The 16,305-nt window shown below is 37.2% G+C and overlaps 1 protein-coding gene across 1 annotated transcript in view; it reads left to right on the forward strand.

Moving 5' to 3' along the window:
• The first annotated feature begins 430 nt into the window (after nucleotides 1–430).
• The window catches only part of MARCHF10 (membrane associated ring-CH-type finger 10), a 75,494-nt gene continuing 59,619 nt past the window's right edge, over nucleotides 431–16,305 (forward strand). Inside the window, exons 1-2 of the mRNA XM_025170072.2 lie at nucleotides 431–567; nucleotides 2,511–2,595. The gene's annotated coding sequence lies outside the window, so the exon portion shown is untranslated. The remainder of the gene's footprint in view (nucleotides 568–2,510; nucleotides 2,596–16,305) is intronic.

Genomic DNA, 16,305 nt, shown 5'->3' on the forward strand with positions numbered 1-16,305 from the left:
CTCCAATTGGCCCATCGCTCTTGTTGCTGACTCAGACATTCAAAACAGGCTGTCACGAACCGGAACTTCCTTTTCCTCATTCCTCCTCCGATACAGTAATAATAATTGAAGTCCGTCAGCGCTGTCACAATAGATCTCAATTACAGCAGTCGCGTGCACAATCCCTGCTGGAAAAAACGGACGTTTATTGGCTCCTTATTTTAAACACTTTATAAAAAATATTAAACAACAAATGAATTCTTCACAATAATCAGAGTCAGAATTAGTGAAATAAGTTCCTCGTTGACAGTGTCTTTCGAGAAAGTAAAACTTTTGTCTGCGAGGAGAATTAAAGATGGCTTCTCTAAGGAGAACCTGGCTTTTTTTTTAGTTCATACAAGATGATTTGTCCTTCTAATTTCCTATCTCTGTGGTGCCTTACTGTCATGGCGTAGCGCTCACGCTCGCTCTTCTCCATCCCTAAACCGGAACTGTGGGGTTGCTACGGAAACGGGTAGACGCTACCCGACGGCTTGGAGAGAAAGAAAGCGCGAACGCGCGTGAGGCAGGCAGACCAAAAATAGGAAGGTGAGAGATTTCTTGGGGAGAGATTGTTCTCAGCTCCGCTTCTTTAAGTGAGAAAGGCTTATGTGCCCCCTCCCCCTTTCTTGATTGTGAGATGAACTTGTACACATACAGTTAGTTTATTTTTATGGGCGCAGTTCCGTTTCTGGTGGTGGCCGCGGGGGGTTTTACATCCTCATGGCTCGTTTGTGAAGGAAATCTCTTTTTTCCCTACATTCCGTTCCCAATGTCATGGGGGAATTCTTATGTTTTTATTTCAGGATAGCAGACACACACAGGTATACATATCCTGGCTTAAGTCTGAAGTTAACAAATTTGACTCTTGTTACCTTCCTTCTTTATAATATATGTATCTATATTAAGGGAACTGCAGACCTTGGAAACTATCACCTCATAGACCTGCCAGAGAGAAAAATACAATCTATGGTTAGAGAGTTAACCTGCCTGATTTTGTGTGCGCACCTTCAGTCAGTTTTGACTTTTGGGGATCACACAGATAACTCCCTGCAGTATTCTTGGCATCATTTTCAGAAGTAGTTTGCCACTGCCTTCTTCCTAGAGCTGAGAGTGTGTGACTGACTGGCTTTGTGCCTAAAGCAGGACTGGAAGTCACTGTCTCCCAATTTCTAGCCTGGTGCCTTTAACCATTACACCAAACTGGATCTCACCTTTTTTGTTAGGACCATCCAAAGTGTCATCATAGAAGCCATCAGAATATGTCATCAGGCTAGGTAATACAAAAGGCCAAGAATGATCTACAGGACCTAGAGGATGTCTGGAAATAAACCCTGTATTGGTGCCTGTATTGAACATCCATTTTCTTCTGAGTTTCTAATTACCTGCAATTCTATTTTTAAGCAATCTACTGGCAACTTGCCAATACAGGATTTATTTAAAAGGCTGTAGGCTTCATTCCCACATTAACTACCCATATTAACTTTGGCTTAGCATGTTATGTGAGCCCATTATTCTGATTTATAAATTATAGTTTATGGATTAATGTTGTGTAAGCTAAGCATAATGTTGATTATTCAATAAACTATGGTTAAACAAGCCATGAATTAGTACATATGAACCCAATCATAATGTGTCTAGAAGCACATATCTGATGAGACAGCATCAACATCTTATGAATATCATTAATGAAAATGACTTCAGTGAAAGACATTACATTATTTTAGTATGAAAACAGAAGCTTAATTAATAACATCGAGCCCTTTAGTTATTGAGTATTTTAGTTTTCATATGTAGGCAAGAAAACTGCAGAAATTTGTCCAGGCAATCACCAGGAGTCAAGACTGATTTGAAGCCCCTCCCCCCACAAAACAATCTTCGGTCCAATTATTCAACTTTTATACCATTGTACACATTCAGAATGATTTCTTATTGAATTTAATATGCCTGAATAGAAGTACCTTTTATGGGGTGGGATGGGCAAGTTATAGTTTCCCGAAGACCACAAGGGCATACAATTAAAATGTAGTGACAGAATGGCTGAATTTCAAGATTATGATTTTTACTTTTTTTAGGAGGGAAATTAAAGATAGGCTTCACCTATCACTTTTTATTTTAATAGTGCTACCCTTCTTTCCACAATGTGCAAAAATATTTGGTTCTGCTCAGTGACATTGCCCTCTGAAGCCCTTAAAGAAAAAACTATTTGGGGAAAAAATATAGCCATGCCAGATTAAAAAAAAAAGTTGGCCATCTCTGTGTTAGGGGAAATAGTCTCATCTGTGACATGTCACAGTTCTCAGTATATTGTTAAGTCACTGCATATGCCCAGGAAACAGAATGTTTGGACTACAGAGAACTACAGTGCTTAGTTGATATTACTTTCTCTCTGCCTTCTCTTATAATATAATCTTCCATTTTTCCCATGCCCTTTCCTCCCCTCTCCGTTTTCCTTTCCTATTCCCTTCTCCCTTTCCTTCTACTTTACATAGAGTGGCAAGCCTGCCTCCAGAGGATCAATTCTGCACAATAGAGCACAGCAATGAGAGGTCAACAACAGCTGCAGTGATCCTGAATGTAAGAGCATTTAGAATTAAGGGGATTACTAAACAGAAAAACAAATGGAAACAATCAGTAGCCTTGCTGCAGAGAAGACATTAAATATTCAGAGCTTATATAACACCAGCTATAATAGTTTGCATGCAGCATTTTATTGAAAGTTTCAACTCATTGTGTCATTTGAACTCAAAATGGACTATATGTTGGATCCCTTGAATTTGGGTAAGGCAAGTTAAAAGGATGCAAAATGGTGTTTGAGTTCACATATCATGATAAGTCTGAAAACTGAGTAAAACGTGGCATTCAGAAGATTAAAAATAATGCCATGTGCATTCCTGAATCACAACCTCTTGGACTGTATTAAGATCACGGGACTGGGTATTGACTGGAAAGCACTGGGACCAGTTGATACATTTCAGAAAGGCAAGGCAGACAAATGCAAATATCAGTACAATTTAAAGATTAAAAGATTATTAGGAGTTTGGAGAATACTGCAGAACTGGTCTGAACAAGTAGTTGCTGAGGTCCAAATTTGAAAAAAAAAAACAACATACTGAAATGTCTTTGCTGAATCAAGCCAGATTCAGATAAGAAATTTTAGTTTGTTGTAGGCATTACTATCACCAGAAGGAATGGCCAGGAGAGAAGCACAATGGCACTTTGGGAGAGGAATATTTTTCATTGCATATATCTCTCCACTTTCTAGAGGGCTCAGGAAGTACAGTTTGAATGGTCATAAGGTGGAGGTAGCTTGTAGTTGAACGTGGGCTTCTGTACGGCGTTCCTCAAAAGTGATTATGGATAGTCTGTTTTCTGGGTGGGAGTGGTTAAAAACAGATTTTGCTACACTGCAATATTTTTACCAGTCATTTCAGGGAAGGATTGCAACAGAGACAGGCTTTGACTATTTTATCTGTTAAAGATTAGAGGAAAGAAAGACACACCCCTTAGAGGAATGGTTCTTTTTGAGCTCTGGAGGGAGAATTTTTGCAGAGAGAATAGAGCTCTGTTTGTTCCAGCTCTGGGGTCTGAATCAGATTAAACAAGCACTTTTGCAGACTGAACTACTCCCAAAGCCCTGGATTCAATCCTCAAAGCAAATCAGGCAATCCTGAATAGCAGTATTCTTAGCTGATCTAGGAGAACTTCCTGCCCAGACAATGATTAAACTATTGGTTAAAGAGCTCAGTGAATATAGTTATTCTGACTTTCTTACAGCTATTATCATTGTACCGTAGATTTAAATTTAAATTTCCTGAGAACTTTCCTGGCAATGATTCGTTGTTTTTAATCCTAGAACATCCAGGAATGCAGTAAAATATAACAGAATAATCAAGCTATCCAGATGCTTCAAACAATACATGTTCATACAAACTTTTGTCAGCTTTGCTTACTATTTTCTTAAATTTGATATTCCAACAATATATCTTTCAATGAATACAGCACTGCTTCATACATTGCAATTACTGTATGTTTTTATTTGTTACATTTCTCATTTAAAGATGTTAACTCCATCCAACACAACTTTTTTGGTCTTCCCCTTACTCTTGACTGATTCACTGTTTTTTCATCTATTTGTTTCACAATTCAGTCTTCATTCAATTTCTTGATATGATTAAAATACTTCATATGTGTCCTGGGTCCCATAAAGTGACATTGTTTGATAAATAGAACCTTCTTCCATATTGCTAGTATACGTTTGTACCCACATTGATTCAGCATTCATTAATTAATGACCTTATCTCTTCTATTTTTACCAGACATATTTAAGTAAATATTCTCACTACATTCAACTTACTTTTATTATTCTTCTGACATACCAATTGCTGTTGGGTTTTTGGTGTTCTCTGAGCTTACTTCTCTTTCCACAGACATTTCATTATCAGCCTAGGTAGCATTATCAGGCCGTAGGGAAGTGCAGTTTGTTTATGTGTAGTAGCATGTCTTACCAGTCTCAGTTGGGGTATTGTTTGTTCCTTGATTGCTTTTGGGGTAGGATATTGTTTCCTTTTTTATTGTTCTTGTTTATCTGGTGCTGATTCTTGGTGATCTGGGTATTGGTTAGTAGGTGTGTGATAAAGAAGGATGTGTTTAGTTCTGTTTGTCTCTTTCCTTGATTTTTGGTTGCTTCCTTTTCTGAATAGTTTGTAGATGGAGTTTATCTCAGTATGTCTGTTAATGGCTTGTTTATCAGTGTCATGCTGCTAGGAATTCTCTTGCATTTTTGGATCTTGCTTTGTGTAAAATGTCTAATTCCCAACTGAAACTGATTGAATTTGTCACTGTGTTATGAGACCAAGGAGATTTCATAGTGTCTTTTGACTGCCAGTTGGTATTCATGGTTGTATTCTCTCAATTTTCTGCCTGGTTACCTGCCAGTTTTTGGATGCTGTTCAAAGTGCTGGTGGTAACCTATACAGCCCTAGTTGGCACAGAATCTAGATATTTGTGGGACCATATGTTTACAATTAATTATGCCTGTCTGATAAGTTTGGACAGGGTTGGCATACTCCAGGTTCTATTTATTAAACAATATCACTTTATGGGACCCAGGACACATGCCTTCTCTGTCACTGTGCCTTACCCTGTTGAATGGAATCCCTACTATATCTGAGTTGTAGTTCCCAATGCTGTGTCTGTTTTTAAATCATTCTTATATATATTGTTTTCAATCCTTCTTGTAGCTTGGTGAGTGGGCTGCCATAGTGAGTGAGTGAGTGAGTGAGTGAGTGAGTGAGTGAGTGAATGAATGAATGAATGAATGAATGAAGCTTTTTATTCTTTCCAAACAAATTGAAAGTTGGAAAAACATTATATAAAGAGGTTTGAGACTGTCTGTCAGCAAGAAAGTGAAAGCTGAACAGAATTGTGCCCCGATTTGGTTTGTGGGAGAAGTGGGCAAAAGGAAGGTCAAATCTGAAAATGGTCTGGGTCAGTCTGCTAGCTTCAGAGAAAAACATTGTAGAAAGAATACCCTCAATGCATACTTGTGGGAGAGACAATCTGAAAGAAGCTCAGAATGTTGTTAACTATTGCATTCTAACTCCATCTCCCTCTGCCATTCCTCTCTTCCTCCTTCACGTGATCCACAATGGAGCATATGCAGACAGCCCTGTGTTTCCCAATGTACACATACGCACAAATGCAGAAATGCAACATGGAAGAACAAAAATACATACATATACATAGATGTGTAGTAGAAAAACTCACCCAAGAAACACCACAATTGAAGATACAAGCAGTCATTTTATTTCCAAAGCTAGCAGGTTACTGTGAGTCATTGGTCTCTTGCACTCAGACAAGGCAAGAGCAAGATCCGCTATGTTACATAGGTCTTTTATAGTATGTTGATCAAGGACAGTTTGAGTATACATTAATAGGAGACCCCAACAGAGAATTGTATTACCACAAGATAACCACGAAGACATAAGTATGAAAATGTTACAAGCATATTCTTTGAAAAGCAACATAGTAACTCTGAAACACAACTGTATGCCAAGACCGCAATTGTTATTTGAAAAGCAGTTCCTGAATTTTACTGTGAAAGGAGGGAAAGAGAAATAAGGAGGCACAGCAGTATTCATCCTTGAATTTACTGTCTCTGTTTAAGGCAACACTAAAATCAAGGTGCTACATGAAATATATACAAAAAGACACATATGAATGCTATATTTGTATAAGAAAGCATATGACTACATAATTGCTTCAACCTTGATTCAAATTCCAGCTCTTCTCAAATACCACATATTATTTTGTTACACAGAAGAAAATAGAAAGCATGTTAGAAAAAAGGCTAGGTTACCACCTTAGTCACACTTATGAATATGCAGCATTCCGTTCCAGCAATGAGGACTGTAATGGGGATTCCAGGATGTCCACCAAAGCCTGCAGAAACCATAGTGTCTTCCCTTGATCTTGGGAATAAAGAATTAGCTGAGAAAAGCTGACAGGAAGATACAGACGTTGACTAAAATCTAATAAGGCTAGCAATAACTCTGGAAAACTGAAATATACCATATATACTTGTGTATAAGCCCATCTGCAGATAAGCCAACCCTCGAATTTTTAACCAAAATAACCATGAAAAATGTGCCACTCATGGATAAGCCAACCCTTGAAATTTTCATGTTTTAATTTTCACAATTGGCTTATCACTATTTTCACAGTATTTTGGTTAAAAATTCGAGGGTCAGCTTATCTGCGGATGGGTTTATACATGAATATATATGGAATATACAGGTGCTTCAAAAAAGTGTTACCGTATGTACTTGCAGATAAGCCCATCCACAGATAGGCTGAACCCAATTTTGGGGGTGTATTTTGGCACCCAAAATTCTCCGTTTATCCATGAATGGATACAGTAATAGATTTTTCTAAATCAGGAGTTTATGGCAAAATTATAAAAAGTGTTATAGTGAATACAAATTATTTAGTAGAGAGTTGTTTGCAATAGTATGATTTTTGTAATTAAATACTCTGCTTATGTGGTTTTGAATCTGGTAAATCTTAGTTCAGGGGATATCACATTTGGGGTATTGAAAGTAAATGTCAAATTTATGAGAGTAAATCATCAGTTTCTTTTCTGTCATGGGCAGTGTTAGAATGCCACCAGTGTTTCACATATTTACTTCTGGCTAGCAGGACCATGTAAAGTACTTAGCATTCTACTGAATTCTATATTTTCAAAAAGAACAATCTAGGTACAGTGTAGCCTCAAATCCTTTGCACTAACTTCTGTTGTTTTCAACTAATACACTGGTTCCAAATACAGAGAATACACTCATTTGTGGGTGAAGTACTTTCCCTCTGGTATTTTTAACTATTATACTAGGATATAAGTATTACTTTAAATTTAAAGTTCATGGGGGGAGGGAACCCTTCCTTTGCTACAAGATCTACTTAGATTTGCATGCATATATGTTCCCTGTTAGGTGCCCAATATTCTTTATCTTTTATCTGCTACATTTTACATTCATATTGATTAATGTGTGTATTTAATAAAGACTAGCTACTGTTATTTACATCTAATTATTTCAGTTACAGGTTCCTATAAATGTACATTAAATTTTAAATAAGCATTTTCATAAGATTTTATTTAAAAAAGAACAAAGAAGATTAATATGGTGGACTTCACTTCTGTAGGCTCCTCCTTACCACTCTCTAACAAAATACTTACATCACTGAAGGCAAACTTGTGTTCAGAGAAACACACTGAGATGCAACATACAATAGATACAATACCGAGATACAGACAAAATGTGTACATACAACCCTGCTGAAGAAGAATACAATGGTACCTCGGGTCATAAACTCTTCTGTTCACGACCAATTCGGTCACGAACAGCACCGTTCGCAAAATTTTGCTTCCATTTGCGAACGCCGGATCGGGTGACCAACAGGATCCGCAGCCATTTTCCCTGCCGTGACACGTGGTCGTGGCTTCCTGTAGGGAGGGGGACTCTCCCTCCAAGCAATAACCGCCTCCCCACCCGCCTTCCTGACCTCCACGCCAGAAGTCGCATCGAGCAAGGTTAGCGTTCTCTCTCTTCGTACTGTACTTTGTGTCATATTTTTGTGGTTTAAAAAAAAAATACATATGGTTCAGAATGGATTAACCGTAATTACATTGAACCTTATGGGAAAATTTTATTCGGGTCGCAACCAAAATCGGTTGGCGACCAAATTCGTAGGGGTCAGAACGGATTAACTGTATTTACATTGAACCTTATGGGAAAATTTGATTCGGGTCACGACCAATTCGGGTCGTGGCCAGAGTCGCGGAACGAATTAAGTTCGTGAACTGAGGTACCACTGTACATATATAAATCTAAGCAAGATACCAAAACATGGGTGAGTTCACACCTTCCAAAGAGCCACAGCATGTAGAAGGGAGAGTGAAGCCCAGGTTCCAACAGAAGTCAAATGGGGGTAAAAGTCTGAACCAGGGCTTTTTTGCTTGTCTTCTTGCAATTCCTTTGCCAGAGGTGATAGCATAAAACCACTGGGATAGTGCATTCCCTTCGGTACTTAGTTTCCCCACCCCTGCACAGGCTGCACAACTGAATGCAGATTCTGGGCCCAATTACTGTAAGCATTTGGGATTTAGGCTACCCAGGAAGTAATAAGCCAGTGTGGTCAGTGGTAGCACCACCCTTTTCTCAGCCAAGCTTAGCAAGCAAGCACTTGGCATTTATCATCTGCAGCCTCATCCACTGCCTTGAATGGCACCAAAAGATTGCAAAGAGCGTGGTAATAGATGAGCAGTGATGAGTGGATAGGGATGACCCAGAACATTTTGGAGTTATGTTTGCCTCCCACAGAACTTCAGGTATAATCCAGCCCCAATACAAGTCTTGCAAGTTGCTTCAAGCAAATGTTTACATGTGTTTTGTGTATGTGTTTTTGCAAATGTTTTCTGTTTCTTTATGTGATTCAGTTCCTTTTGTTATCCTATGCACTTCCCATTGCTTAATTTTAAAGGATGCAAAAGTTCAGTATCATCATATCCTGCCTCATTCTCACATCACTGTTGAGATACATGGATATTTTCTTGCTGGCTAGTAATGTTTGTAAGCAAAAGGGAAGCAAATCTGATGGAATGAATCAATCACTTTGCTTAACAGCCTGCAAGTAAATAATTAGGACACTGCCATTCACCAGTGTATCAGAAACAGAATTAGGAAGCAAATTTAACACTGGCATAGTTTTGTCCTCACTCAAAAAAATGGGTGGACAACAGGTTAATTCAGAAGTGGGGAAAGACTCTTAGATGCACTTGAAAAGGAAATAGTGAGCTGCAACTGCCTACCATAGTTGCTTCCCAAGAATTCTTCTAGAGTCCAGTAGCAGCATATTCAGACATTCTGGGAAATGAAGTTGGCAGGAGAGGCCAGTGCTTTGCTTTACAACTCGTAAAAAATAATAAAAATTATAAGAATACTAGAAGTAACAAAGAATCTGGCAGTTGTCATGGTATATAGTGGTTCCCATTAGCATTGTTTTGGGAATTCCATTCCTTAAGAATCAGTTAAAACTTATATGGTTCTTATAAAGTAAGGAGATTGTCCACCCTCCTGAAAATATGATATCTCAATTGTAGTGGTCACAAGATATTATAGCAGATGTTATTTTGAAGAAATTACTTAAAAATACAAAGTAGAAAAAATGTGTTTTCCAGTTTACAAAACGGTATATTTTACAAATGCATTATAGGAAACATGAAAACAAATTTATTGCAAACTGAATTTCATGGAAGTTAAAAACAGAAAAAAATAATATTGCATAATTCAAACTCAGTTATTAGCATGCACAGAGTTAATTACTATTTAATTTTTACTAGAAGGGCAGTATATGAACTATGAAGTGAAATGGCTGTGACATGACAAGAAAATGAGTAGCCATTGGATTCTTAATTATTTTATTGTATTTCTCTCTATGCTTTTATAGTCCAACTAGCTAAATGCAATTTCTTACAAGTTTCCTAATTATATAGCAATATAATCAAAGATTGAATAAATGGAAGAAAACCTTGTATCTATCTCATGCTTAGCAGAGATATGAGGGGCAGGGAATGTGGATGAAAGTAGGAAAGAGCAATCCAAAGAAAGGTCCAGGTAGACAAAATAACTCAGAAATAAGCTTAGGAAGTAAAAAAAAAATTAAAAACAGAAAATAAAACAAAATACATTAGAAAGTCTTATAAACAAGCAGGAAGAAATCTGCTCCAAACTGTTCGTAGGTTAAGCATTCAGTCTTGAAAGACTAATTTGAGGAAAGCAAGCCAATAATGGATTGAAAGTTGCAAACGTTTCTCTTTTTCAGAGAAAACAAAAGCAACTTGTTTATAGGTCAAAAGTTTGCAAAAATCTGCTATATTGAAGTACAGTTGCTTTTTAATCTGTACCCAATAGCTTCCTAATTTATGATTAACTTTTTTCTTGTTTTCCTGTTGGTATCATTACAAATTTCATTCTGAATTTGTCTGTGGCATATCAAGTCATCAGAAATCTGCAGTTTTCCATTATTTTAGGGAACTAGCATATTTTCCATTTTAATAGCAGAACTAGATTACACTGAAACCTGTGAAGATTGCCCAGCTGCACTAGAGTAGGGAAAACAGTTTTCCTATCTTACTTCTACTGTGTTTCATCATGTCTATCCTTTTGTGCATCTTAGATTTCAGTTACTACAATTTTCTACATTTAAGGAATAATGAGGATAGTTTGTGAAGAACTTTAATTTCCATTCTATTCCACAAATTATTTGCATCTCAAATCCATCCCCCATAAAAGAGACCTGTATATAATTTCCAAGTTGCCAGTATGTTTCATTGACAACACCAATATATAACTTGATTTCTGTAGAAAGCTCTGCTTACCTGCTCAACAATAATATCCTGTTAAATTTTGAGGGATCCGTGGGAAATATCTACCATTTCCATCTTCATTTGGTAAGTTGTTTCATTAGCACAGTGATTAATAATAGTCTGCTGCAAAATTTCTATGGCTTTGCCTTTCAGAAAATTGAAATTGGCTTTTCAGAATCTTCAGTAACTCCTACTTCTTTCAGCTGACACCATTTGCCATAATGCTGCTGTGTTTGTTACACCTGGAAAATCACACAAAGATAAAACCTAAGTTTTATACTCTATTCCTGCATCCTGTATCAGCAAATGTGATACTTTAATTATTTATCAATCTGAGCTTCCAGTGAGGATTCATGGCAAACTAGACATCCCTGAAGAAGCAGGGATGGCAGTGCAGTGGAGATCAGCAGCCAGACAGCAAATTCTGGCTGTTGAAATCTCTCTGGAAAAAGGAGAGGTCATGAGATTGCCCACTTGTACTCTGGGCAGCTACTCCTCACTGAGGTTTTTGCAGTCAGCTCATGAGTTGAGTGGCTGGGAGTCAAGGGATTTCAATCAAGCGCACAGCCAAAATGCAGCCTTTATAGACATAAGGTTTGCACAAGCCTCATTTCTTAACCACTTTCAGATGTAACTAATTTACAGCTAAAAAGGGATTTTTAAGCAGCAGGATAAGATTCCACTTGGTGAATTATTATCTTTTCTGGATTACAAGAATAAAAAAAACAAAAAAGTTTTAAAGACTTAAAACTTTTGGCAAAAAGCTTAACAAGGAGTCAGTGTAAGAAAGTTTAAAACGGATAAAGGGGACAGTTCTTTTGAAAGATTATTTTTTTGGTGAAAGTGCTTTTGAACAAATTGGAATTAAATTAGACAAATGAACTGGACCTTCATGGGAATGTTTGTTTTTTATTTACTATTAAAGAGTGGAGACAATTGGTGGATTTTACAAAACAAAAGATAAAAGTAATATGAGCCAGAGTGTGATGCTGACTGTAAGTATGGAGATGTTGCCCTGTGATACTGACTGTAACCATGAAGTGCCACTTGAGACAAAAATATTAAGGGCAAAGGAAGAGAAAAGAAGGGGGGAAAGGGGGGGAGCTTGCAAAGGAAGACAAAAGAGAAAAAAGGGGGGGGAAGCTTGCCTTTTCTTTTCCCTTGTTTGAGACACTTTCATTTTTGGATTATAATATATAATGGCAAAAAGTGGCAAGAATGGAGAGGAGGAGAGGATCTCTACAGTAATCTGCAGAGAGAGGAATAACACCAGATTTGCTTCAGAAAAATGTTTGAGCAATTGGGCAGTTAGCTGAATCCCTTGATACTAAATTGACAGCTTTTGAAAAAGATTCGATGAAAGACTTGTAAAGATGAAAGAGGAGATTAAAAAATTTAGAAGTTGGAAAGCTCTTTAAAATGTGTCTGGAGATATAAAACAAATTAATGACAAAGTGGAAATTTTGGAGAGTAAGACAGAAGTTATAGACAGAGAGTTGGAAAGAGTACTATATAATCTAGCTCTACTGGAATTGAGAGAGAAGGAATTTTGTTTGAGATTTAGAGCAATCCCAGAGGATTTTGATGAAGATATTAGAGAAAATATTATTAAAGTCTTAGCAAATTTTTTGGATTGGGATGAGGAGGATACAGAGGCAGAAACTGATAAAGTATATAGAATAAGAAATGTTCCAAGGGATGTTTTGGTGTACTCTGTCAGGAAGAAGACAAGGGATCAAGTTTTGCAGCAGTATTTTAATACAAGACTGAAGATTGATAATACAGATATAATTGTTCTTAAAGAAATTCCTATTAGAATTTTCCATAAGGGAAAAGAGTATTCTTTTTTGACTGAGAGATTAAAGCAGAAAAAGATCCCATTTTGATGGGACAAATGGGAAAGTATGATTTTACTGATAAACAGCAGAGGTTTCAATTGAATTCTGTCCAGAAGGCAAGGGAGTTTCTAGAAAAATTCAAAGAGGAATTGGAAAAGATTCCAGTGGAGGTGTCAGAGGAGACTACACAAAAACTCCAGTAGGTGCAACAGGAAACTGAAAGGGATGATACTGAACTAGACACTACAAGTATCAATTTTTCTAAATTTTTGGCTTGATTATGGTTTACAAATGCTTAACGTGGAATATAAATGGAACAAATGCTCCTTAAAAGAGAAAAAAAAAATCATTATTTGAAAAAATTAAAACAATATATAATTTGCCTACAAGAGATACATATTAGTAATAAGGACATAATATATTTGATTTATAAAATTTTGGGCAAATAATTTATTTCAGTGGGAACAGAAAGAAAGAAAGAGAGTTGTTCTGTATATAAATCCCCAACTAAAACCAGAACTTGTATTGACTGATGAGCATGGTAGATTTGTTGGGGTGGAAGTTGCATGGGACTAAGACTGATACTGGACATTTATACCCCAAATGAAGACAAAGTATTGTTTCATAAATTACTTATGGAGAGATTAATAGGTTTATCTTATGAAAATTGGTGTTTGATGGGGGATTGGAATGGAGTAATCTCCCCACAACTGGGTAGAACTTCTGAGAAAAATACTAAAATCACTCAACTTTAATTATTTATCAGTTTGATTTATTTTTGTCTTGTTGTTGTTGTTGTTGTTTAGTCGTTAAGTCGTGTCCGACTCTTCGTGACCCCATGAACCATATTGCGCCAGGCCTTCCTGTCCTTCACTGCCTCCCTGAGTTTGCTCAGTTTCATGCTCATTGCTTCAGTGATGCTATCTAACCATCTCATCCTCTGCCGTCCTCTTCTCCTTTTGCCTTCAATCTTTCCCAGCATCAGGGTCTTCTCCAAAGAGATCTCTCTTCGCATTAGGTGACCAAAATATCTGAGCTTGAGCTTCATTATCGATCCTTCCAATGAGCAATCAGGGTTGATTTCCTTTAAGATTGACTGGTTTGACCTCCTAGCAGTCCAGGGGACTCTCAAGAGTCTTCTCCAGCACCACAGTTCAAAGGCATCAATTCTTCGGCGCTCGGCCTTTTTTATGGTCCAGCTCTCACAGCCATACATTACTACTGGAAAAACCATAGCTTTGACTATGCGGATCTTTGTCGGCAAGGTGACGTCTCTGCTTTTTAATATGCTATCTAGGCTTGCCATAGCTTTCCTCCCAAGGAGCAAGCGTCTTTTAATTTCATGGCTGCAGTCTCCATCTGCGGTGATCTTGGAGCCCAAATAAATGAAGTCTGTTACTGCTTCCATTTCTACCCCTTCTATTTGCCAGGAATTGATGGGTCCAGATGCCATGATCTTAGTTTTTTTAATGTTGAGTTTCAAGCCAGCTTTTGCACTCTCCTCTTTCACCCTCATCAAGAGGCTCTTTAGTTCTTCTTCACTTTCTGCCATTAGGGTGGTATCGTCCGCATATCTGAGGTTGTTGATGATTCTCCCTGCAATCTTAATTCCGGCTTGTGATTCTTCCAGCCTGGCATTTCTCATGATGTACTCTGCATATAGGTTAAATAAGCAGGGTGACAGTATACAGCCTTGTCGTACACCTTTCCCTATTTTGAACCAATCGGTTGTTCCATGACCGGTTCTAACTGTTGCTTCTTGGCCCGCATACAGATTTCTCAGGAGACAGGTAAGGTGGTCTGGTATTCCCATCTCTTTAAGAATTTGCCACAGTTTGTTGTGATCCACACAATCAAAGGCTTTTGTCTTGATATCACCCAATTGCTTTTCCCTGTGCTTGTGCACTTTTTGAAAAGGAATACTGTTAGGGCACATATCACTTAATGCCCAGATATGGTATTTGGATGTGAAAAGGTTTCCCATTTCTGATTTTAAACATACTGTATATGAAAAATGTAATATTCATATTATATTAGATTCTTTGTTTGGGTAAATTAAGGGGCCAATATCAACCACATTTCCATTCCCATCTCCATTTTATGAATATCCATGTAGTCACCAGAAGTCAAGATTGACTTGAAGGCACCAAAAACAAATTAAACAAAAAACAAGAGGGGACCATTAGAGGATTTTTCAACATTACCTGGATAGGGAAAACCTGTCTGCCAAACACTTTCTTCTAACTGTTCATAAAATGTACCCTGTCTATTCCCAGGACACCTTTTCATAAGGCTTATACTAAAGAATTCATATGAAGATTAAATAAGGAACCAGAATACAGATAGTCTCCAGTTTAAGAATATGTTCTGTTCCCAAGGTCTGTCCTTAAGTTGAATTTGTATATAAGCCGGAGTGGTATTATTGTATAATACTGTATAAATAGTATTGCATAATGAACTCGAACCATTGTGTATTTAACTTGAATCATTGCGATTTTAACTCAAATTTTGCTACATAATTTTGACTATGGGTCATCTGTAACTTGGATGTTCTTAACCCGGGGACTGGCTATATAACCTTGTTTAACTTCCCTTGCTGTGGAAATTGGGGTTGAAAAACCTCCACTTGCTATAAATTTGATTTGCATGTATATGTTCTTGTGGAGAATCATAATTAGTCTAATAAAACAATGATCCATGGAAGTGTTCAAATCTATAAAGGTGGTGTACACAGCACCTTGAGACCAGGAAAAATATTTTTCTGCTAGGTGAATTAGGATAATATATCAATCAACTTGTTCAGACGTTTGCATGCTCATCAATCATGACTTGGTCACACAATCAGAGTTTCTCAAGTTGTTTGTCTTATAATTTAATAATAACACTTATAATTTGATCAGATTTATCACCCTTCATAAAGATGGGACTTATAGAGCAGCATCAGTTTGGGAAGATCAATGTGTATAAACAGGGACTCCAGGACAGAAGGCCAGCAATCTGCATTTGTTTTTATTTATCATACAGGGATCAAATCACCTTCAGCTGCTGTTCTGTTAACTGGGCTATAAATTTGAAGGTTTTCATTGCTGAAAGTTCTGCTAAACAGGAATGGAATTTATAGATTCTGGTGGCAAAGCACATATACTACTGAAATGCTTAACTAATGAAGCAGATGGAATTGTGCTTTGCATCCTCGAATTGATTAACAGTAGGGTGACTATCAACCCACCACCCACAAAAGCTGTGAAATTTTTCCCTTTGACTACTTGCACCAATTTTCCTCAATTTTTTATTTGTACCTTTTGTTTTGTTGTTCTTGTTGCCTTTCAATAATGCCTTATACTCTTTTTTTCATTTGTGAAATTCATCTTCACAATAGTGACCATTTATAAATCTATCAAGTACAACTAACTTAGTCTTGGCTTCTGGCATTCTTTATCAAATTTATTTATTAATATTTATTTATTTATTAAGGGATTTCAACTCAGATTTCCAAGAAGCTGTAAGCTGAACATCTAAGGATTC

This window comes from Python bivittatus, unplaced genomic scaffold (genome assembly GCF_059951505.1).
Source record: "Python bivittatus isolate LINGU-HERP-01145 unplaced genomic scaffold, Pbiv_v1 ctg000000_np1212, whole genome shotgun sequence".
NCBI lineage: Eukaryota > Metazoa > Chordata > Lepidosauria > Squamata > Pythonidae > Python > Python bivittatus.